We start from the raw sequence: 26,442 nt of genomic DNA, 5'->3' as shown, positions 1-26,442 counted from the left end.
TAAACCACTTTACATCAATGAACTAGAAAATGAAAAGGCAGCTAAACCCCAAATCAGCAGATGGAAAACAGTAAGATCTGAGCCAAAATTAACAGCATTCAGGGATACAATAGAACAAAATCCAAGACATTTAGAAAAGAAAAGAAAATTGACAAACCGACTAAGGAAGAAAAATAAAAGATCCAAATAAATACAAGTGAAAGTGAAAAGATAAACAGTCCACAAAGGAACTCCACAGCAACAAAAGGGCCAGGTCTCTATGAAGGCACACATCATTAATTTGGACAGCCTAGAAGAAATGCATATGTATTAGAAAAACACAATCCAACAACATGCAATAATGGAGAAATTAAAATCTGATCAAAATGAGAGGATCCTGAAGAAGTGATTAAAAGCCTCACAACAAAGGGAAGCCCACCACGAGATGATTTCAAGGAATAATTTTATTCAGCATCTGAATGAGATGTAACTCCAATCACTTTCAGATTCTTCCAACAAATTAGTCCTTCCACACTCCTGCGGAAAGCATGAAAGGTCTGCATTGGACTGTGAGAAGGTTCAGCAAGTGAAGGCGACCTTGGTTCAGTCTTCAGGACCTATGTGGTAGAAGGAGAGCATGACTGTCTCTGGGTGTCCTCTCATCTCATCCCCAATCTGATCTGAAAGTCTATATCTATCTTATTTATAAAATCTCTTCAGAAGATGGGGAGAATCTTTCCTTGGCAGTTTGGGCTGGATTTAATGACTGACTCCCCAGTAGTCTCATTTGAAAACAGAAACACCCAACTTAGAGCAGAGGGTCATGACCACCCAGCATGTACTTGGACAAGCCCTGCATGTGGACTGCCTGGGATGGATATGCTGATGGGCTTCACCCATGCAATGCATATCACTACTTCTCCCCAGAGAGGTCTGCTCCCCAGTGCTCACTTCTCAATTGTCATGATAGAAAACCATTGACCAGACCCACACTAGGAGCTGTGTTACAACCTATAGTACTCATCTCTCACAGGCCAGAGGTTGTCAGTGAGATGGGATGAGCAAGGCAGCCTGGGATTTCAAACTAGAATCTGAAACTGAAAAAAATGGATGCTTGGTGAGAGTCTCTTACAGTTCAAATATACTCTGTGGTCTAGTTAACGGTCGCATATGAATATTATTTATCTACTTTTAACAAATATGACATCTTTATGCAATATGTTAACCATAAGACAATCTGAGCTAAGAATATACAGCCGTTCATTTTACTATGAAAATTTTTTACACGTGTATCATTGCACTTTGGTATGCTTTCCTGGCTTTCCTGTGCCCCCTTTTCTCCTCACTCCTACTCAGCCTCTCCCAGATCATCTACCTTGTGGGCCCATGACAGATGTGTATGTATCATGTATATGGTTCAGCCTAGACTCTACATACAAGACTTTCTCCCACATTCATCTCCCTTAAACCCCACTCCATTTACTTCCTTTCTATCTCTTGAATGCCCCTTCTAAATTCATGAACATACGTTATATATAGTCTGATGTCAATATAGTCTTCTAACATGTATTAGAAAAAATGTGATATTTGTCTTTTGGATTCTGGCTTATTTCACTTAACACATTGATTTCCAGTTGCATCTACCTTCCTGCAAGTATCATGATTTTATTTTTCTTTATGGTTGAATAAAATTCACATTTCTGTCATCTGTTGATGGATGTATTGTCTGGTTCAATTTCTTAGTTATTGTGAATAAATGCTGTAATAAACATGAATGTGCAGACATCTCTGGGGCGCAACTTTCTGTGTACACCCAGGAGTCATGTAGATGAGTCATATATTGTTGTATGTTTAGCCTATTAGGGAGCCTGCCGATTCCCACAGTGGCTGTGCCAGTTCACAGTTCCAACAGAGTGTGTAAATGTCCCCTTTCCCACATCCTCTCAAACAACCACTGATTGTTTGTCTTCTTGGTGATAGCAATTTTTACCAGTGTGAGCTGGGAATACTATGTCATTTGATTTACAATATCCTTCTTGAGGATACTTTCTGTGCATATTTAATACAAACTGCACTCAAAATGGATCCTGTTGAAGAAATCAACATGCCCATCCTTGACATACCATGACCATCCTATTCCTGGGGCCATAGTAGCAAAAATCTACTAATCTAACACAAATGCTGAATATCACACACAGCTGTTAATGGCAGTGCTCATGTTAAATCTTCCAGTTTTTTATCCTACATATTTTATCTTCTGTTACCTTTGCCCTTCATATTCCCCACCCTTTCTCTGACTGTTAATCATTAGCCTCCCCCCCACTTCTGAACTTACTGCATAATAAATATTTTTTAAAACACCCCGGGACATATCCTTATTTGTTTATACTAATTAAAACAAGTAGTAAACCAACTTTAGAGTTCAAGAATAAATTATGAAATTCCCCCAAACGCCCAGTCCAATTTAAACTAGTTCTTGTTTTGTACCAATTTAGTATGCTTAAGCAGTATTAAAAAAAAAATCACATGCAGCCAAAGATGCAGACTGGAACAACTGCAGTTTGGTTTAGGGATTAACACAAGAGAAAAAGAGCAGGTCTTGCAGGGCCGTAGACACACCTCATTGAACGGCTTTTTAAAATTGAGCTGGAAGCAAAGTGGCTTAGATATGCTAACAATGTGTGTCCAGTAGGCTTCAGGTTTCATCTTCCTGACCTCAGGATAATCACCCAACACTGCAGAATCAAGCACAAGCTCCACAATGTTCAATTTCCCAACTGCTGCTAACCACAGTTACACAGAAAGACAATCCACCCATTGAGCACAGCACCTGCTCGGGTTTCCCTGGGTCTGCTGTTTAAAGACTTGATGCTTCTTGCTGAATAATAGGTGATCATGCCTGTGGCTAGTGCTCACCCACGCAGCCATCCTGGTCTCATAGATGGCATTCTCCACCGATGGGGAAGCCAAGAAACAGCCCACACAACCTCTGATTTCAAAGCAAATATCCCAGCCATTGTTAAGTTAGTGACCTATGTCAAGGCCATTTCAGTACAGAAGGGAACCTCACTGAGGTTGATCTGGGTTTAGCATTTGATTCTGACCTTGTGCTCCAGTTTAATGGACCATTAGTCTGAATGTGGACCCATCACCATATCATTGAACTGTAGTTGGGAGTGTCACTTGTTTTTCCTAAATGGAATTTGTTAAAATGCAATTATGTGAGAAATACTCATTTGATCATGGGCCATGATTGTTATAAACTGCCCATGGTCAAATAATTACTTATAAAATAATTATATCAAGTAGTGAATAGTGGGGATAAAAATCCGTGATTGCATTGTTTTAGAAACATAAATTTATCACATTTTCAAAGTATCTGATATTCAGAGACTTGGAAGCCTTGCTGAAATATAACTAAAGAAATTATAACATTCAGTAAATAGTGTAATTGTGCAAATTGAATGTCTCTCTTGGCTTTAAAGTTCTCAATTACTTTACTGAACTTGGAAATATGTTTTAAGTGTTTTACAGGAATTAATGGATTTGGAATCACAATAAAGTTAAATGACCTATTTAAATCCCAGATAAAGCCCTTTTCTCTAGAACAGATGATTCTCAAAGCCCTTAGGCACATTAAATAGAGGAAAGAAATAACTGATTCAAACATATACGCCTTGGCACAAGTAACAGAGCTGACAGTCTTTCACATCAAGTTTTCAGAATTTCTTTTAGAAATCTTAGAGGTAAATTGAGTACTCTGCTGATTGTTGGGAAAAGTTTTCAAAACTAAGATTGTCTCCTCTATTCCTAATTAAAATTTAAAGGCCTGATTCATTGTTATATATATCCATCCTTGCAGACAATAATGTCCTCCCTCTCAAGTCATGGCACTGGATGAAGTGTCCCCTCAGCTCTATAGACCTTCCTCCTGTAAGATGCAAAATGATGCACAAAGGTGTACAAGATTTCCAAGAGAAAAAAACAGACCTTGACCACTTGGTTAAGTTCTTTGAATCATTCATCTTTCAGAATCACTGTGACTCTGGTCTATAACTTCAAGGTTTTGATCTACTTTTTATTTGTTCAATAGTTCAAATCCAAGGCTGTCTTAAATCAGCCTTGATGGTTTCACTTACCCAGTTCTGGTCAGGAGCTTTTGTGGTCCATATGTTATATTGACCTGAGTGAGTTTTCTTGGGGGAGATGTGAACACGTGTCTATTCAACCTAGACAGAGAGTCAATGGCCAGCCAAGAACTATTTCCCTGTAGTCCACCTTGGTTAACAAACACGCTTATTGCGGTTGCTCACAGGAGTATTGATAAAAGGTTGTACTACAGCCGTTTGGGTGACTCAGGGCAAAGCCATGTGCTTCAGCCAAAGCCCACCTCAACATGGAAAGCTGTATTCCTGGAGCTTCCTACCCAGCTCTCACCAAGCTCCAGGCCAGAGTTCTCTCTCCCATAGCTGTTCACTCCTCTCTAACCTTTAGGATGTGGTGACTCATCGCCTCCTGAACTTCCTGGGCATTATCTGTTTCCATAGCTTTCTGAGTCATCTGAGCCTGCCTCCACCTTCCCAGAGAGACAGCTCAGTTCACAGGACACAACAACATGGCAGCATCCCGTGTTCCTATGGAGACTCGGCACAAATAAAAGAAAGCATTATGCCACGATGAGGAAAGAGGTTTGACGTGAGTGTCACGTGATTTGACTCTGTAGTTGAAGCAGCTTCTGGATGGTTTCCTTCCTCTCCATCTGGTAGAAGCCGGCCATTCCGACTGTTGATGTTGCGGCACCCTGATGACCGACAGACACCACTGCCCCAGGACAACAGCTTCACTAGTTTAGGCAGAGAGCAGATTGTTAGAACAAATGCCTGGTGCTGCCCAAGTAAGCACCCTGGGGAGAAGGATTAGCAGCAAGGGCAAAACTGACAAAATATAGGTTTGGAAAAAATAAAGAAAAGGGAGGCTGCGGCTGCTGACCTATATGCATTTTATTGTTACATTTGTCAATGGACCAAAGCCTGAAGTTACCATAAAAACTCTTAAATGTTTGACCTGGGGCTAAAAAAAAAATCACTGGTATAAGGAATTAAGCCAACCAAGAGTTTTCCATCTAGAATTTCCTGCCTCCTAAGACCTCTGATGTTGACTGGACAGACAAGTGCAAAGACAGACGCCTCGGGTCTTTCACTTTTCCATGTCACTAGCTGCTTTTCTTCCAGATCTCAGCAGTAGTGGTCATCTGTCTACACGGCCTGTGGACTTGCTCTGTCAGAGTCCGGCTGTCTGTTTGTCATGCTGTGATCTGCACTGTCCTATTAACTTAATTATCCTAAAAGATCTTAAAAGCCTTGGGCTAGCGCATGCCAATTAGAAACGGGGTTATCGGGGAATAAATACACAGTTAATGCTTATAACTCATTACTGCAGATGGAAAGGCCTCACTATGACACAATATTCTATTAATCATTCTAATACCTGAAGTCCCATTAAGCAAATCCATTTATATTTTCTTCAGAGAAAGTCCAAGCCAATTCCTCACAGGGATTCTGAGATACCAACATTTTCCTCTCTGGAAAGCTGGAGATGTACAAAGCACCCTTGCCTGTGATGGTCAAGGCTACATGTAACAAAACAGTGAGGTGCAGCCAGTTTTGAGGCTCATATCTCTCAGAAAAAAAGAGGCACTCAGACCAGTGTTGAGTTCCTGTGAGTGGTTTTGCTTTTTCTTCAAATAAAATATAATTATACCCAATCATGGAGCAATTAGCTGCTCCATTATAATGCTTTTGAATTTGCATGAATGTAATTCACATTTGTCATAACAGTACACTCCCAGTAATTATGCATGAATAAAGAACAACTTTCCTAATAGTTATTCTTTTCAATCTGTTTATGGAAAAGTTGCACATAAAAACATCACTTTCAGACTGAAGACAGTTAATGCCGTGGTCACACTTTATGGCAAAGGTGGTAAACCACATTTACAGTGGAAAGCCTGACACAATATTCTTTGTGTTCACTTGGTCCATAACAGAGAGAACTTAAGAGTTTTGAAATATTTTTGTGCGAATACATTCAAAGCCACTTTGAATGAGTTCTATGTTTTAAAACCTCCAGGAAAAAAGGAAGGTAAGTTTTCATTTCTCAGTCATATTGTTTCAATCTTCTGATTTGCTTCCATCCCAACATGACTAACTTTTCTTTCAGTGTATCTCATGTGCACTACCATGTTTTACAAGACTGTAAATAGACCATACCCATGTGACCTGCACCAGACCTGTCTAAAGCTCCCTGAGAGCTCAGTGGTGGATGATTCTGTCTGGTGCAAGCTGAACTTCAGTTTTCAAATGGGTGTTTTGGGTGGAGCTTGGGTGAAGCTGATGTGGACTGTAGGTTCCTCTGTGGTTATAGATGCAGCTGTCTGCCTCTGTCACTACGTAGTCTACATTACCCTGAGAGGAACAAAATAGTGTAAGGACATGCGGGCTGAGAGTTCTTGCTGCCTGCCTTCAGAACCCCACAGAATCCACAAAGCTGTTCAGACACATGGGTAGCAGGTGGTACTTTAAAGATAACATTCAACTTGGTTTCTCATATCTAATGAAAAAAAGTTAAAGTATGTCAAGGACCCATGTCGCCATTTCCAATTTAATACCCTCTCTATCAGCATATTAATTTCATCTCTTAATCTAAAACACTGAACGTCATTGTTATAACAACAGCAAACAAACAAAAAACCTCCAGAACAGAAAATTGCTCAGCACATGGACAAAACCTTCATGCTTTAAGTCAAGATCCATTATTTGAAGGTAGGGTTATCTTCCTTAGGCTGTCATAACGTTCTTGGAAGCCAAAGTTTTACCAAGGTAAACCACGAGAGCTTCATTGCTCTTTAATCTCGGTTATTACCATAGATGCTTAAAGATGCAGTCCACAGTGTTTCTTTTTACATGTTCATCCTAAGACATAAGCCCTCATCAACTATAGCATTCTTATTCATAAAATGCCTAAAATTTATGTTTTACTGGAGAGAAGCAGGGAATTCACCACCATGATGGAATTGAACAGATTTTCTAATTGTGTGTAGAACATAAAGGAGATAAATACTCATTCTTGAGAAGGAGAAAGTAGGAACTGGGATTGAGGAGTGAGGACAAGGCATTCTAGGCTGTGACATTCCCAGGCCAGCAGTCCTAGACTGAGAAGTGAGGTGTTTGATGTTGTACGTCTCTAGAAATGATTCCATAGCTTAAAATATCACACAGAAATTATCTCAGAAACAGAAAGAAACTCTAAAATATGGTCATAGCAATACTACTACAAAGACAAGTGACTGGGAAAAGCCAACTTTAGAAAATATAGCAAATTTCAAAGTGTTTCATTTGAATCTATGATTGATTTATTTGATAGTGTTGTGCTACTATAATGAAGTTATAAACTCATAATTGCATGAACCCTCCTAGCAATAGAACAACCTCTTGAATAGAAACAGCCATAGCACAGGACCTAACGTGATTAGAATTAACCTCAAGGCACAGCTGACACCATAGACGCATCCAGTGTCCCACCTATGACACGGCCCATCACAGACTAAACCTTATGTGTGGCCCTCACAAGCTCATTACAAATGCCACTGCCCTACTAGCCACCAATGAGCCAGCTGCCATTGACTCTAAGCACATCAGCCTTGGGATGTATGTTCAAATCTGATCTCTGACCACAGAAGCCCAGTGCTAAGCACCACGTATATTGTCATGTAAGCTTAAGTATGGGCAGCAGTGCTTAAACATGTGCAGATGTGGATGCTTGTCCCCACAGCTCAACACACAGGTATACACACTCACTTTACTATTGACAACACAGTTTTTACTTTCTACGTCTTTCTTCTGAAATTGAAATTTTCACCTTTTGTAAGGAGTATATAACTACCCAAATGGTGACTTCCAACCTTATATAAAATGTGATTTCCAGATTTAGGCCATAGAGTAACAGTTGTCTATCTAGTCCTCATTTGGATATAAAAACACCCTGGAATAAAAAGACTAACTTCAATCTCTCTCTCTCTCTCTCTCTCTCTGACTCCACTCACACACCTCACACGACAACACACCACACCCCCACACACACACACCCCACACACACAGAGTCACATTCATGCTGTGTCTATTTGATGTTTTAAATGAATCCCCCCAAGTGTCCACATGACTGCATCTGGAAGGCATCTGTTTCTATGTCCTTGAGTTAGATAGATTCCAATTTAATCTAGTGTGTAGACTGAATATAAACGTAAGCTAGTGATATATTAGAGGAACACAGCTGAACAGTAAAATACTCATGAGGTGAATCCTGCACCACACATAACTGAACAAAGCAGCGATGAGCAGGAGCATTGCCTGGGGTTTGATGAACAACTCAAGAGTCGACTGTCCCCAGTGGCTATTAATTCCCCAGCGGTGCCTGCACCAAGGACTCCATGACTTTAGAGCCCATTTTTTTCTTTCCACTGTGGACACTTAAAGCTCCTGTTGCCTTGGTTTCCTGAAGCAGTAGCAATCCCTGCAGTGGGAGCACATGAAATGGCCTTGAATGGGGCTGAGCTGAACTGTGGTAGTTCAGAACTAACTCTCCCAGGCAGCATTCCACAAGGCACTGCCTTCCAGCACTGAGGCTTTTATGTGTTAAGTAACTGAATTTTCTGAGTCAAAATTCTTTTAACACTATTGCATGTGAAGGTGTATGTGATATGTGTGCCTTTGTGCATGCACATTTGTGTGGAGGGGGTGTGCACGTTTGTGCAACATGCCATGTGCACACAAGAGCTACGTCTAAGGTTGGAAATTTGGTTCTTTCTTGATCATGCTTCTGTCCCTTGAGCCAGGCTCAAGTCTTAATCAAACTTATTCTTTGCCAACTGGCTCCTCAAACTTGACAGCTTTACTGGGGGTTCCTAGTCTCCATCTTCCTTTCCTGGAAAGCTGAGACACCCCTCTGGCTTTTACATGAGTTTGGGGTCCAAACCCCACCTTCATATTGATACAGCAAAGACTTTATCCACTGAGACATGTCTCCAGTCCTCAGGCCTTTTACATAGAACCCTCTGCAGTATTTGTTGTCTGTTGCGTTATGGCTCTTTGCCATTTTGAATGGGATACGATGAAATCTCAAAGCTATTTTGGTTTGTGTGTGTGGTTTTTTTTAATTGATAGGGATGATGAATATTTTTTGAGATATTTCTTAGTCATTTTCCTTCCTTCTTTTGAGCAGGTCCCAGGCTCATTTTGAATGGGTTGTTTTGGTTGGTTGGTTGACTCTTTGTTTTTGAGTTCTATATATTCTTGATATTAATCTTCTGTCAGACGTATGGCTGCCAAAGACTCTCCCATTCTGTGGCTTTCTCTTCACCTGACTGGGTGTTAGCTGTGGATTCCTCTTCAGCTGTTAGCTGTGGCTTTCTCTTCACCTGACTGGGTGTTAGCTGTGCAGAAGCTTTTTAGTTTATAAATTCTCTCTTGTCAGTTGTTTGCCTCAATTCCTTGGTAAAAAGAATTTCTACTCAGAAAGTCAATTTCTACACCTGTATCTTCTAGGGTACTGCCTATGTGTTCTTCCAGGAGTTTCAGGTTTTATACTTAGGTATTTCATCCATTTGGAGTTAATTTTTGTGCAAGGTGATAGATACAAGTCTAGTTACACTGTTTGCATTCATTTTGATTGTTCGTGCCCTGGGTGCATGAGACTGAACTTCTTCTGGGTGTGTTTACCTCTGTTCCTGTCCTTTCTCTCTCCCAGAGCTATTTGCATACCTTTAGTAGACCTTGCTAAGTGACCTTCTGATCCCACTCCTTCTATTTCTTATCAATGTATCCTGATATGAGGACCTTCCTCCTGGATGTCTTGCAGAAGGAGGGCCCCAAAAATCACCTGCAGGAGTTCTGGTGGGTGTGGAATGGGTATCCTCCTTTTTTCACAGAGATATCCTGATAGATACTTCCACAATATTCTACAACTTATAGGGGATCCATTATCTATCAGGAGAGAGGTGAACAGACACACACACACACACACACACACACACACACACACACACACACACACATACGGTAGATAGATGATAGATGATAGATAGATAAATAGATCAATAGAGCTATCAGTAGATAGATTAGATAGATATAAATAGATGATAGATAGTAGATAGATATAGATAAAAGATAGATAGATAGATAGAAATATAGAAATAGGCAGATGGATAGACAGATGATAGATAGAACTGGAATCAGTCATAGGGGAAGGGACATTTATTTTGATGGTTTTCTTCAGCTGAACATCTGTGCTACAGCCCTTTTAATACAGTAATCTGTGTCTAACGTCCCTCATTTTTTTTTGCCATCATTTCTTGTTTTATTTTCCTCTTTTTCTTCTTTAATTGTCTTTAAACCAAAGCAAAGCAATCCATCTGTTTAGCATTTTGCTCTTTATCTTCTAAAATGTGTTGAATCGGGGCTGGTCCTACAAGGGTATGGATCTAGGCATCTTCCCAAAGTTCAATGTTTGCAGTGAATTCCTCCCAGTTCTCACCTGCTTTGCTCCTTGGTCAGGTCTTGAGTTCGTAATGGAGTCTTTGCTCTGTTCTTCTCCATTGTGCCTGATTTTAACACTGGTTCTAGAGCCACGAAAGACAGCATAGACGTTGTATGGCACAGCTTCCTTCAGTAGCACTATCCCAGTCTATACAATGATGTCCCCAGGGCCCTAACTCCCTGAGGCTGTCCCAGGAGTAGTAGAGTTGACCCATCCCATCTTCACAGTGAAAACTATCATTTCCTGCTACCCTGAGATTGAAAATGGGCCTAAAGAAAAGTCTCCTGTTGTCATCTGTATGTGGGCCTAGATCCTGTCTGAGCTTCCTCCACACATGAGAGGAAACGTTGAGAGACCATTCCTCACGGTGGAGAAATAGTGACTGCTCGTGGCTGTAGAAATCAGTCTTCTGCCTGCTTCACTCAGTCCACAGGGCCCCAAGGCACAGCCAGGATGGCTTGGTACTCATTAAGTAGCCTAGCATGGCCTCAAACTCCTGGTAATTCTCCAGCCTCAGCATCCCAAACTCCATGATTATAGGTGTGAGTCACCATGCCTAGCTCAGGACTCCACATTTAAAAATGGATATGATTGAATTTGTGCATGTTACACAGTAACCCCCTTTCCATGCCTTTCTCCTGTATTCCAAGCTGCCTTTGAACTTCCTGTGTAAAGAACGATTTTGAATTTCTCCCCCCGCTGCTGTCTCCCGGTACTCAGATTACAAGCATGAGCCACCACGTCTGGTCACCTCACTCTTGAAGAGCAAACAAAAACACAAACTTGGAAATACAATCCAGGAAAAGACTCCAGACTAAACCCAAAGGGTGCTGGACCTCCCTGTGTACATGGAATCCTTAACTATTCTCTCACTGGCTCTTCAGGAAGCTTCCCATTCGGAGTCTACCACAGAGGCGACCGGCCAGCTCCAACAACATCTTCAAACAGCAACAGCATCCTTGCCTGAAATACTCAATTATATTGGTGTTCACAAAACTATTCTGTAAAACACTGCCAGAGTTGGAGACATCTTCCTGTAAATAGTGATATATTGACTATACAGGACAACAGAGCCAGCCAAGCCTTTAATTTATCATATTACTTTCACATGCTAACCATTGTCAAGGCTGACCAAAAAGTTTTTTTATGTGAATAATTTATTTGTCTTTATATTTTGCAAGAAGGATCTTCAACCGACACACTGTTCAGTACATTTCTTTCTTTCTTTTTAGAGCTTGTGTAATAATAAGAGTATTGTAATCCCCTCTATTTAACTCTCGGCCTTTGTGCAAACATTTGCTGCCAAGAATCTTTTAAAGATGAACAGCACACACTGAAGAGTGCTGGGATCCCGGCTCCTTTTATGTTTTCTCAGGAGCAGCGGGTTAGTCACTTCCTCTTCCCCAAGCTGAATCTTGTCAAAGAAACTGACAAGAAAAACACAGCAAAGCAAATAGCAAACAGACAGTTGAAAGCCTACGTCCCAGCACAGCATGTGTGGACACAGATCTGTGCTACAAATGGGTGCCATTCATTTGCTTAAAAGATGGAAAAGCTACAGGAATCTGTGAAAGCTGTTTCAGGGGGCCACACTGCCTGGATAGTTATTAATTCTCTTAAAAGAATGTGTCTTGGGATAGTCCCCTCCCTGAATGAGCAAACTATATCATGAGCAATTGGCTCCCAACAAGAGCATAAGAAGAGTGTCTACAGCTACAGGGCCTGACCCTGCAGCGGGTGCCTGCTCAGACAGGGGCAGTCAGTCTCAGGGACTTCATCTCCTACCCTGTGTCATTATGGTTAGGACACACTTGTGCTCTATGGATTTCTGCCCCTTCTGCAAACCACCACTGCCTTAGTCTTAGACCTGGACCATGCCATCCTCTACTGTCATATTCAACTCCAGTCCACACATGCTGCCAACCTCATTTCACCCACGCTTCCACTGCTACCCACTGTGTTCTTTTTCAACCACAACGATCCATCCGTGCAAGACTAAAGCATACCAAGCCTTTGCTGGATAACCTTTCCAAGCACTGAGATGTATGCAGAGAGTGTCTAAGGGTCACATGGACACTGGGGCTCTAGCACAGGAGGCCTGAGTGGGGGTCTGAAGAAAAGTAGTCCATGAAGAAATGTCAGTGTCAAGCTAGTAGCCATTGTGTGACATTGAGTTCAGTGGTAAAGCTCATAGCCTGTAAGTACAAGGTTGAGGATCTGATTCCCAGTATTCCACAGAAAAATGATAAGGAATTGAGATAAGTGATACACGGGGTGGGTGAAGAGGCCCGTAGTCTTGTCACAGAGGGGAAAGGGTGTGGAAAAGAACTCTACTACATCACATAGGCTCTCCCTTCAGGAGAAGAAAGCTGTTGGAGCTAAGCAGGCTAGTGTCTTGGGATCACTGGGCTCAAGGTATCAGGAGACTTGTACAGCCTGAGATAGTCTGCACCTCAGACAGCATGGCATCTCTTTGTAGCACCCAGTCATGAATTTGGGGAAAAGGGAACCAAAATCCCGACGGGATGGTTTCTATGGGACATGTTGGCGAGGGTAGTGATAGAAAGATACTCAAAGTGTCGTAGCTGACTAGCAAGAAAGGCCACTTATTGAATTAATTTTAGTTTTTGAAAGACTCATGCAAGAGTTGGGGCCATGTAAGAACACAAGTAGCGTTCTAAGTACAGGCTACTCCGAGTTTGCCTCTGTAGCCCAGGTTACTCCGAGTTTGCCTCTCTAGCCCACGTGGACAATGCCCAATTTTGATGCCTCAGGCATGTTATCCAATTTGTGTGGAGTTCCTTTTCTTCCCTCCTACATTTCACATCAGGTTATGTGTACACTTATGATGGACACCTTGGGTCCTCTCAATGATTTGACAAGGTGTCACCATGAGGGAAAAATAAAAATGTCTGCAGTGACTTTTGTACACACTTCCATGTATTCTAAATGGCCATTTTACCCTTAACTTGTGGAAAATCAGCCCCTACAGGAAGAAGTAGAGGACTTGGTATAGACTATCCCTACACAATGCTGATGTTTTCTTGAGATGGTTAAGTTTTTGTCTTGGGCTAACTTTCTTGTGAATGAATGAACCGACCCACAGGCTGCCATGAAAATAATTCAATAACCAACATCCAACCAAGAAATCTGAGGGACACATTGAGAATCCCTCGGGACTCCAAGGATGCACGCATCCACCCTGCAGCTATGTGAAGAGAAGTGTGTCTTAACAACTGGATTTAACTTAGCAAAGTGATATTTATTTTTAACGCATTAATCTTCGGGCTCTGCTTAACATATTATTTCCCAATCCATCTATTTTTATAGGGTACATATTAAGTGGGAAATCTGGCTTGTCCTGCAAAGCAGCTATCTGACAATTATGTGGTTAACATTTTTGAAAGCAATAAAGAAGATAATTCAGGACAGAGCTGTGTCACTTTGTTCTCTAAAGCCGTGTAGCCCATGCTATTTTTTTCTGCTCATATCCAGTCCCTTTATTTATTTAATCCTTAATTATTTGCATTAGTTTTTTAACCGTCCAACCATCATGGATTTGGCCTCATGTTGATGCTTCCTGCCAACTGTTTCACACATGGGGAACAGTATTGGGAATGAAACTCTAAATTTAATACATAGCTACAACTGTTTTGCTTTCATTATGTGGAGTAATATCCATAAATAGATGCGTGGTTGCTGGCACTACTGCTTCTCTCTCCCCACTCGCAGGGCCTAATTACGGCTCTCACTTGAATAGTTTGGCAAATGCTTACATAGCGTCTTCAATTAAAAATAAATAAAGCAGAAGAATGTCCTTTTTGTACTCTTTGGCTTAAAAAAAAAGTTGTTATCCGTTGGATCTATTAAAGGAATCATTCCAACTCTTCTCGTTCCAATGTAATTTTTCTGAGGGCAAATTGAAAATGTGCAGTATCTAATCCAAGTAAATATTATGCTTTTCAACTCCCACGCTTCCTATTGCATAAACTCGATGAACAATTGTCTCATACAGCTTCACTGAGAGTGGAAGCAGCTGGCCCTGTTCCACAGTGACTGTCCTCTTGATGCTGCCCCAGGGATCTGCACACCCCCCCTCCCTGGGATGTCAACCCCAGCCGTGGCTGTCCCAGAGCTATGCCAGGGAAATTGCTCAGGCCCTGACTGAGAAGATTCTAGAGAGAAGATGAGCTCGTGACCCTATTTCAGTTCCTCTGTTTAGAGAAAATGGTGACAATTAAGAATTTATTCCATTCTCATTGGAACTGATTTGATATTGCTCTGGTTGAACAGACTTGGGGTATAATTATTAGACAGAAAGCAGAACTAAAATGTATGGAACTTTAAATTTGTTGTGTTGCACTGAGCTCTTTGAACACCAGAAGCTAACTGTCCTAGCATCTTATTAAGGAAACTAATGAGTCACAAAGTTCCTGACTTTACATAGAAAGAATAAAATGTGAGAATTCAGAGGAAATTTACTTGCTTCTGAAGTGAAGTACCAGGGTCCAGACCCTCCAGGTTTGGGCCTTTGCCTTGGGTATTGGGATCATGCCTTCCATATCCAGGTGAGAGTTCTGTGATTGGACCGCAGAAGGTCCACAGGGTCCTCTGCGTGGAACCTTCAGAGGGGCCCACGTGGAATACCCCACATTCCGCTTGGCAAAGCTACTCTTGCTACCCCACAGCCAGATGATCAAGCCATCACCAGGACTGTGTTGAACAGATATTTCATCCACTGAGCAAGTAAGAGAAGCAAGAGAGTGCTGAGCATCCCAATGAGCTAGGTGCATCCTTCTGGACAAGTTCACTTTACCATGCTTCAGAGGATCAGGTAAGAAAATCTAAGAAGCTCACCTCTCAGGACACAGCAAGAGATGCCAAGAATTTCCTGGATTCTGTGCTGAATTTGCTTTCTCCTGAACTACTGCCTTTAAAAATGTTTTATAAAAAAAAATTAAATTGCATCTCTGAAACAATTGTCTAAGAAAAGTAACAGAGGAGCAAGGATCAGAGGGAATGGAAGAGAGGTTTGATATACTATCTTTGAATTGTTCCTGTTCCTACTAACTCCCGTACTAGATGACCTCAAGTCTTCAACAAAAAAAAGTAAGATCATGAACTTTTGGCACATAGACACTGAGTGGGCAGCAGGCCTTTTTCTATGCAATGTGAAACACACACACACACACACACACACACACACACACACACACACACACACACACAGCTTAGAATAACACATTTTCATAAATGCTCCAAGTGGGCTTCTAAATACCCTTACTGCATTTCAGTTTGTAAAACCAGAGGCAATTAAAATGTTAGGCTAGATGTTTCTCTGTTTCTCTACAAAAGTTCAACATGCATTTTTAGATGGCAGGTTAGGGAGTGGTCAGAAGTACATAAGGTACAAGAAGGCTTAATACTTAGGGGTAAAGAAAAATGGAAGCTGCAGAGAGTATGTGGTGCCCAGTGAGTGAGACCTGGATGTCAGTACCACCTCAGGTGCCCATGATTCTGTAATACACAGACAAGAAAGCCCAGGCATGCTGAGGCCAGGGAGCTTCTCCAGAGAATATCTTATTGGTGTTTGAAATGGCATCAGAAAGTTGCTGGACCTTGGAATCTGGATGCTTTTCAAGGCCATTATGATTTAAACTTCAGAAAAAAAATCTTTCACCACTGAATTAGACTTAAAAGTTAATTCTTAAAGAGTTTATTTCTTGAGGTAGCATTTTTTAATATTTTATTACTTTGAATTACATGATTCTGTGATGTTTTATTATTTAAAAATTTATTTTATAGTTTGTCTTTTATTTGTGTTTTATAAGTAGAGGCCAGAATAAGTCTTCTGTACAACTTACAGACATTTCTAAAGCATTAAACGATGACTATAGCAGGGACACAGATCTTAGTTCTCATCCTGACAGACATGTGAATTAAATTTTATGCAGGCCTTGGAAGGTAACTATGATATGGTTATTTCATTTCAATGTGTGCATGAAAACACAAAGGAACTGCTGAATGGAGAGGAGGCATCTCCATGGTCAACTCTATGAACCAACCCTCACTGTTCCTGCTGTTCTCTGCACACTCCCTCCTAGACCACATCCCCATGATTGACAGGGAACTGGGGATGGGCTGGATTTCTCCTCTGACATTGCAGTGTGCTTGGAAGGGGTCTAACGCTGTAACTATTTGAGCAAAATAAGGGTCTTGAAGAGACGTTGCAAGTACCCGAGGCACACCCTGATCATCATGAAGCAAAGGGAGAGGAAGAAGGGGGTGAGATTCCTCCCAGCCCAGCCCCACTGCTGGCCGCACACCTTGCTCTGGGCGCTGCTCTGCCATCGAGTGCCTGGTGACAATGGCCCACTGTTGTCCTCCCCTTCTTCCCTGAACTCAGCATTGATGGTCTGAGGAGCCTAAGGGGACACTTTCATCTCCCAAAAACAACATTTAGAATTTTCTTTCTGTGAAATGCTTCATGAATGAGGTTGAAACGCCTTTGTTTTGGGGGAAGAGAATGGGCCATATTGTGTGGACACCAAACAGTGGCTCATTGTTCCCGTGTGAACCCAGTTTCTCCCCTGTCTGGAGGCTGCATCTCACTTTTACTTAGAAGTTCCACGTCTTGCTCTCTGACTTTCAGCACAAACATATCCTTTCACCTTTCCGTTCTTGTGTGAGGAGTGGCTTCTTTTATCTCCCCGTGACATTTATCGCTGGAGGTCTTCAGAATTTCCCGCCCCATTTGTGAAGGACAATGCTATTCTTAGCTTTTGTTGGTCGATACAATCACTTCCAAACTAACACTCACGGAATATGCTAGTCACCTGTATGTCAAAACAGCAAAACCAGTGCATTAATCATGGATGAAATCAAGTGTTGTGGCCAATGGGACAGCAAAACTGGACCACTACCCATGTAAGCCATCAAGAGACAGCCCAGGCACAGTGTGACTCTTGCACAAAGGAACTACCATTCCTAGTGAGACCTGAAATAGGCTGGGATGTGCATGGAGAACTATTACATACATCACTAGAATTTCCAAGACTGTCTTTTTTTTCCTGGAAAACTTACTATCTACTTCATAGTTAGACAGAATTTTGATTCCTACAGCCCTAAACTTCATGTGACCCTTGTTCCGTTCCTAGACAGGACCTTAAGTGTTGAGTCCAGACACTTCAACTCTTGCAGGTCAGTGGACTGGAGACCAGTGATAAGCTTTTCACAGGGCCACAGTTCAATATATTTAATTTCAAACATCTCTTGACATCCCCAAGGATTTCATCAATTTGTGCTATTTGGAGGTGATCCCTTTAGCTCTGAGATCAAACAGAATCCCACTATATGCAGATATAAGTCTTCAGCATGTTGATCCATAAGGCGGTTTTACTGCCCACAGGGGGGAAACCTGAAAATATTTGGAAATAAGTTTGCATATTACAACTACAAAACAAACCTCCACAATGCTCAACTCCAGAAGCAGGGCAAGGTCCCTCAGCTCCACTGTGAACTGACTCCCGGGGGGCCGTTTTCGGAGGCTGTACTAGGGTAAAGTCACCTGCCTTCCACCTTCTGGGAGGATGGGCTGCTCAGTGGACCCAGTCCTCATTCCCAATACAAAAGCGAGGTACAGGGTAGACAGCTCCAGGGGCCTGCAAGCTGCTTGTAGATCACCATCATGTAGGACATCTGTGCACTTCTCTGTGGGCTTCCCATCCGGGGTTCCACCAGAAGGAGGAATCCTTCTGACACGCCCCACACACTGCTCATGGTGCAAGTCCAGTGGCCTCGACCGCAGAGGCCGCCACGGAGACACTCAGCTGAGGATGACTCCCACTTGCTCTGTCCACAGGTCTGTGCAAAGTGTGTTTGCACTTCAGAATCTCAGACCTACTCTTGCATTTATAACAGGTAAGTGTGCTTTCTGACTCCTCCTTACACATGAAGATACGTTCTCACCACTCGGTCTAGTGTGATGTTCAGGAGTACTGGCTGGGGCATCTGAGCGCCCAGAAACAGTTTCCGTGGAACTGAGTCTCACCTCACTCCCCCCTCAGGTTGCTTGGAGAAGGATGACTCCCTCATTCCCTTCGAAGAAGTGGCTTCTTTGAAACTGCATTCCTCCCCTGAGAGGTGTGGAAGCTCCTGGCTTTAGGGGCCAGATTCCCCAGTGAGACTCTGAGGTTAGAGTGTCATCCCATCTGCTGCGGCTGAAGCCTCCACCTCCGGAGGCTCTGAAACATGGACCAGAAGAGAAGCAGAAACCGGACGGGTGCGCTGGCAAAAGTGCTTACGTGCAAGCATGAGGACCGCCTTCGGGTCTCCAGAAGCCGTGCAGAGCTGGACATAGTCATGTATGTAAACCCAGTGCTCCTGCAGAGAAAAGGGCAGTGAGAGCAGAGTCTCCAGAGGCTCAAGGGTGAGGGATTCTGGCCTAAGAGGCACCAGAAAGTAAAACCGTGATACAAGGCAAGCACTGACGCATGGCAGCACCTGTGAACTTGCACTTACACAGAAGCATGAGTGTGAACATCACACATGTGCACACATACACACATATGTATACACATATATACATACATACCTACGTACTTAACACACACGCATACTTATATACCTACACACACATGCCTACATACACACATGTATACTCATACATACACACACACACACACACACAGATTCATACCCACAATATACATATGCACACACACAGCCAAACGCACATACACACATGTGCCCACATAATACATACACACATACACATTCCTCCACATGCACATAAGCACATTCACACTTAAACACATGCATTCACACGCATGTACACACATATAGACACTCGCACACACTTGCACCCAGGAAACATTTAAATGAGAAGTACTACCCGGCCGTGCCAAAGGATGAGAGCTCACCCATGTTGCAAACGCTTCTTAAGTGAGAAAATAAAATTCAGGGAATTCTGTAAAACTTCAGATTAAAAAGCAAAAAAGGCTGTTTTTGATTTTCAGACACAGGACTTGTAACTGCACAAGAATGTCTGGAAATCAGAACCGAGCTGGTGCCAGTCAGTGACTTAGAGACAAGGCGCTCGGCTGCAGGCTGCCAGGTCCCACCGTCGGGGGCAGCGCTGTCTACATGCAACACACTGAGAGCTGCCATAGGGTTCTGATGTTAGTGGTTCAGGCGCAGGCTCGGACTGATGACTTAGAGAGAGGATTCTAAAGACTGTTCAAGAGCAATGGGAGGAATTTGCCACCAGCTGAGTCAGCCGGGAGTGTGGGAGCCACAGGGCCGAGATGGGCGCCGCGGACACAGTACTGGATCTCATCAACAGCTGACACATTCTCAGGGGATGGTCTGGGAAGCACGAGTGAGAGAGAGGAAGGAAATGCAGGGCTGACTTCCTCCTGGGTCTCCCAGTCATGTGGGGTGGTTCTAAAGAAAATGATCCTCAATGAGAGCATCATTATAGGAGGTGTGGCCTTGCTGGAGGAGGTGAGTCACTGTGGGAGACTTTGAGGTCTCTTTTTCTCAAGCTTCCCTCAGTGTGACTGTCAGTTGACTTCCTATTACTTGCAAGATGTAGCACTGTCAGCTCCAACACCACATCTGTTTGCACATCACCTCACCATGCTCCCGGTCGTGGTGATAAGGGACTAAATCTCTGAAACTGTAAGCGAACCCCCCCCCCAAACACACACAACTGAATGTTTTCCTTATAAGAGCTGCTGTGGTCATGGTGCCTCCTCACAGCAATAGAACACTGACTAAGACACCATGGAAGAGTCTGCAGACAAAATCAGTCTTGCACAGCAGGTTTCCACTGTCAGGTGAGGGGTATGTGGAGTTCCTACAACAGGAACCATAGGCCAGCAGACTGCACATCTCCACTGTTGGTATAATCAGAAATAAGCATTTCACATACAGTAAGAGCAAATGAACTCAAGAGCTTTTTTGGAGGCTCTAGCAGAGAATCCAGATACTGGTCTATGAGTGACCAACGACGGGTTCTCCTAAGTTCAAAGAAAGGTTGTCTTGGCAGAGAGTGTGGCTTCTAGAGAGACATCTGTTGGGTGACATAAGGAAGGGGTCATCTGTGTAGCAGGCTAGATGACCAGAATCAACCCTGGAAATCAGTGTAGTGACAGATGATGCAGACAGAACACCTTCACGCCCAAGAGCAAACAGTAAATGAGTGTTGAAGAGATAAGGGTCATCCTGGGGTTTTATTTGTTTTCTTGGCTTGTGTAAAGGTTTATCTCAACTGTCAACTTGGTGAGACCTGGAATCACCTGGGAGGTGACCCTGTGGGGTTATCTTGATTAGGTTGACTGAGGTAAGAAGATGCATTTATTTTGAGTTGGACAATATAAAAGGGAGAAAGAAAGCATCTTACTCTGCCTCTGGACTGTAGATGCGATGTGACTAATGCCCTCACACTCTAGCTGCTCTGACCATGATGGACAGAAACCAGGAATCCTGAGCAAAGGAAACTTCTCCTTCCAGATGATTGTGCCTTCACATTTTCTCATGGCAACAGAGGAGAAACTGAGACGGTGTGGTCACTGGATACTGAGGTTCTGCTGAGAGTACTTAGCCACACTGAACTGTGATTGTGTGGTACATGGGGAGCTTGTAAGCAACACGTGTGTTTCCACATGCAGACCTATCACATCCTTACAAAAAAGAAAACAAATGTAGGCATAGTGAAGATGTCAGGAAAAACTTGTCTATTGGATGTCCCTGAGATCTCAAAATATTTAAAAATATTTATGAATGAGTCACCAGTTACTTCTGGGGCAATAAACATTTTAATGGACTAATTGGATACTGAAAATGAGGTAAGTAATGCTTTAATTATTTGTAGAAGCTTCCCTGGGACTCTTCAAGATCCATCCATAAAATTACATTTTTTTAAAAAATAAGCCAATATTTCACTGGTGTTTAACTTCATTGTGGTTAGACAATGATTAGCTAAAGAGCAATAACATTAAATTGAGCACAGTGATTATGGATAGTACTGAGTTGACAATAGAAGACATGCCTATAAATGAAGAAAAATATTACACTGGGCAGATCCCTTTTTAATTGTTTCAACAGAAGTTATCTTGGAAAAATTTTTACTTTATTGAAAACTCTTCACACTCCCTTTAAAAGCAAAAGCCAACATCCTACAATAATAAAGATGTAGAAGTTTGAAGAGAATGCTGTCTCGGCTTCTTGTTCATATGTTGATGAACCTGAGCTCCTGTCCTTGAATTCCATAGATGGGCACATCGTCAAAGTGTCTAGACAGTGCTGGTATTCTGATGTGATACTTAGCTATAAGGGAAGACATTGCTGTGGCGATCACTGTGGGTGCTAGCCGCAGCCAGCTCCTACTCCAGGGCTCAGACCAAGTCACACAGTTGGGAAAGTTCCTTAGAAACAACTGCCAGAGACTATTCTTTCTTGTAAAATTCACATCAATGTAATCAATGGGAGAAGGACCATTTTATTCCAGAGACAAAGACATCCCAGTGTAAAGGAAATTAGTGAGAACCGCTCCTGCATAGGAGACCTGCTGGATGTCTCTTCCCAGGTGCTGGATAGTGCTCTGATGCTCAGTGAGTGAGTGTTCTGTTTTAATGAAAGGTATTTGGCACACCCATATCTGCAGACAGCAAAAAAATGACATTTTTAGGGAACCACGAAGACTGGATCAGAGTTAACATGTGCACACTGTGAAGACTTGCACACTCTCACTTACTTCTTCCTGTTCACTTTCTCAACTCCTGTAGAACAAACCCTGCTGAGTTAAAAAAAAAACTAAATTTCTGATTTCAAAATATGCAAATTCCATAAATCACTGTTTCACATCAGGCCCAACTTTAAACATCACTTGTAAAAATCTGTGTGTTCTGTTAACCAAATAGAGTCATAATTCCTGAATCTTATCTTCTCCTTGAAAGTCCTAGGGAAATGAGATATTCTGCTTTACATACCTGCTCATAGATGTACACACATATGCACATGTGTATATACTCATGCTTTCATGCACACACACAGGCACTCACATACCTACACAGTGCACTGCACAAATGCACTGTCATATACACACTCACACGCACTGCATACATGCACACACGCATTTATGTACACCTGTACTTCTACCTACTTGAGAATGCAAATACAAAGGGAATCATAATAGATTGCTTTCTAATTGGCATTGCACGTTGTACTGTAGATGGATCAATAGTTGGAGCTCACGTTCAGGACTGGTTTTAACTCACCAGGAAAACAGTAAAGGAAGGAGGAAGCCTGGAGATAAAACCTAGAGATTTACACTTCCCTAGACACACTGAGACATTTTAGTCTTTGAGGTGCCAGTAAAATTATAGAGTTTCCAATAACAGCTCCACTGGTGTTTCTCTGACTGATGAGAACCAAGAAAAAGAAAGACAGAAAGATTAAGAAGACCTTAAAAACCTGTGACTAAATAAAACTGTCTTATTCCCCGATACCGCAGAGGGCAGGTGGCGAGAGTGACTCCCAGCCATGTGCAGGGAGAGTGTGGGCCTCAGAGATTGGGTGGCAAACACCAGCAAGGTTCTAATTAATGCATGAAATCCAACAGATAAATTAGATTCTTCTTACTCTCAAAGGTCTCTCTCCTAGTAAATAATTCAAGCAAGAGTTGGTAGTACTTCCTCTTTCCTTCTTTAAGAGCCAATGATGTCTCATCAGTTTTTTTTTTTTTTTTCTTTTTACGACAAAATCAAATCCAGAAATCACTTATATGTGTGTCCTAGGTGACGATCCCAACTTTCCCGGAAACTGGGAGGAAGCTGTGTCCATGGGAGCGTACATTGGGCAAACACTGTCTGTGTCCTGTCCAAGTGAGGCCTTTAGATTGGCCACCTTCATGGTATACCTCCTGGAAACTTTTCTCCAATATAAGAAATGATGAAGCTTCTTCTTCAGTTGGAAGACTATGGGATGCAAAGCTGAGTGGGCAGAGTGAAGATCAATCTTCAATCATGCTGTCAACATTGATTTTCTTCTAACAGTGTGAAGAGCCACCTCTGCTTCTCAGCTGGATTCTTGTCAGAGGGGGAGGGGAGAAGAGCAGAGGCAGGCATGGTGCCTTGTGCCTGGAATCCCAGCACAGGAGAAGTTTATCACTCTGGGGTCAGCCTAGGCTACAAAAGAAGAGTGTATCACAAAATATAAAGGAAAGGAAGGAAGGAAGGAAGGGAGGGAGGAAGGAAGGAAGGGAGGGAAGGAGGAAAGAAGGAAAGAAAAAGGAAGAAGGGAGAGAAGGGACAAGAAGAAAAACAAAGAGTATGAATAGAAAAGAGAAGAAAGTGAGGGATGAATGGGAAATGGGGTGGGGAAGGGGAGCGCCTAGGTTGTTTAGCGTTTATCATTTGAAAGTAATGATGAGATGAGTTCTTATTTGAAGATGACAATGAGGTGATCCTTGTGAGAATCCTCTGAAAAAACAGGAGGACTCTGTGACAAAGGAAACAGGCAGGTGTCAGATTTGAGAATCGGACATAATTAAAATCAGAAATTATAAATCACTCTAGAAGATAAAGCAAAACCCCTGAGTTATAAAAACATTCTGCAAATGAGTCTCTCTTTGTGTTCAAAAACAGATTTGATTATTTTTGCTTATTATATGCATTTTGTTTATGAAAAAGAAAAGGAGCTTGTATGCTACAGAAGTGTTTTCTTTAAATCCCAAATTCTCAGAATGCAATGCAAGGTCAACAGTACTATGCCTACTGTACTGAGCTAATTCCTGTGAGGTCCTGTCCAATGTCCAGGCTGAGAAAAATGTGCTGAGAAAAATCTTGACACTTCCTATTCTCACCTGCTTCTTTGAAACGCTGTATTTAACCGTTCCTGTCTTTGAAGACTTGAGCCCCATTCCAGAGTTACCTAAAATGAGTCATGGGTCAGGGTCTGAACCAGCAGAGTTGGCTTACCTGCGCACCACTGAGAAACTACTGGAACATGGCAGCTCTAGTCCGTGGGCCAAGGTGGGCAGGGAATGCTCATTGATTCTATTTGGAGTCTGTAGTGTATCTATCATGTGATTCCAATCGCAAATGCAAAGTAAATTACTAAAGGTACAGCTTATACCTCACTGTTACAATCCTTGTTTAAAGAAGAAGAAAAGTCCAGTCCTTCTTCTCATGGACACCTGAGAAGATGTTTTTAACCATAAAGAAATTCACTGGAGACCAGACACACAAGGGGACTACACAGAATGGAGTGTTATCCATGGTGTGCATTTGGACGCCTGTACTTGATGAACTCTAACAATGGGCTTCTTAGGGCGATGTGTGACACTCCAGGCCTGTGACATCTTCTTTCTTCTTTTCTGCATGCAATTCTGATTTAGGACAGGCTCTGCCTCTGCCTCACATCTGTCAGGCCAGCTTGGAGCAGAAGCCCACAGAACGGCTTGCGGTTTGTGAGAGCTTAGAAATCAACGGGAAATTGAGACCAAGTGCTGCCTGCGTGCCTGTGGGTCTTTTTATAGAGCAGCTTCAGGAATGCGCATTCACTGAAGCATGCCCTTTGAAACCCTCCTCTCTTGTACGTTTTCCAGAGCTCTTGATGTATGACCCTCTCGTCGTGAGAATAGCTCTCTGGTACATACCACTAACACATGGCCAATAGGACTGAGTGAACTGTGCAGGCATGCTGACATACCTCCAAGCTGAGCTCCTTTATGTGATCATGGTTAGTTGGGGGGGGGCGCAGGAAAGCCCCCCCCCCAGATGAAGAGAGAATGCCTGCCACTTCTGGAGGAGAAAACTTTGATCTGCTCCCGATGCACATCTGAAAGGGGCTGTCACTGAGCTCCCATCCTCTCTGCTAGGTGCCACAGTCCTGCTTCTCTCCCATACACAGGATAAAAGAAAGTCTCCCTGGCCCTCCTTTGCTCAAAGAAAGCATGTGACCTCAGCAGCATCCATAACCAATTGAGCACAACGCTACCTTGTATGTGAAAGGCTATAGCAATGCTCAGTCTGCCACCTGTGGACCCATCTTACCTTACAGTAAGCATCATAGGAGGGTGGAGGCAGCTGTGTACTGAGAGCCCCCCCCCCCAGCTGGGAGAAGCCTTCGCCTGAGGCGATGCAACTGAGTAGGTCAAGTATTTGCCTAGACCTCTTTCCCCATGTCATAACCAACAAGGTTTGTTCAGTGCTGTCCCACACAAAATTTCTTCCAACCATAGAGTCCTGCAAGGTGGCTAGAGAAGTTTGACAGGAGAGTGAGTGGCTGCCGTTGTCTCCTGAAGATCATGGACCAGGCAGGAAGCACTTTGAGTTTGGAGGTATGGCATTCACAGAAAGGTGCGATCAGCTCTCACTCATGAGACATGGTCCTTGATTGTTTACCACAGGGCAACAATTGGCATTTCCCAAGGAACCAGAAAGATTCTTCTCACCAAAGTTGCTTCCTAGGGAGGAACTTGAGCAAAGGAAACACAAAGAAGAGATTCCCCTGGAAAACAGACAATGGACGCTCTGACTCTCAGCTGGGGCCTCCTTCCGTTCTCACTGTGTGACTTGATATGGGTTTCATGTATTTAAACATTATAATTTTGTTGTCTTGCAGGAATTCTAATAATCTTTTCCAGTAATAAAGTATATAGTTTCTCATATAAAAACATTAGTTGTACTGGGAATGTACCTCAGTAGGAAAGCCCTTGATCATGAATGAGGCTCTAAGGGAAAAAATGTAATTTGTCTTTAGAAATGAACTATTAGTTGCTCAGTCATATCTCACTTGCAGATTTGAGCTCCAACACAATCCTGTTAAATTATGCAAAATTATACCAAGATTGTTCAGTTAAGAGAA

This window comes from Peromyscus leucopus, chromosome 19, assembly GCF_004664715.2.
Source record: "Peromyscus leucopus breed LL Stock chromosome 19, UCI_PerLeu_2.1, whole genome shotgun sequence".
In the NCBI taxonomy this organism is placed as follows: domain Eukaryota; kingdom Metazoa; phylum Chordata; class Mammalia; order Rodentia; family Cricetidae; genus Peromyscus; species Peromyscus leucopus.
Note: the sequence above shows the minus strand (reverse complement) of the source record.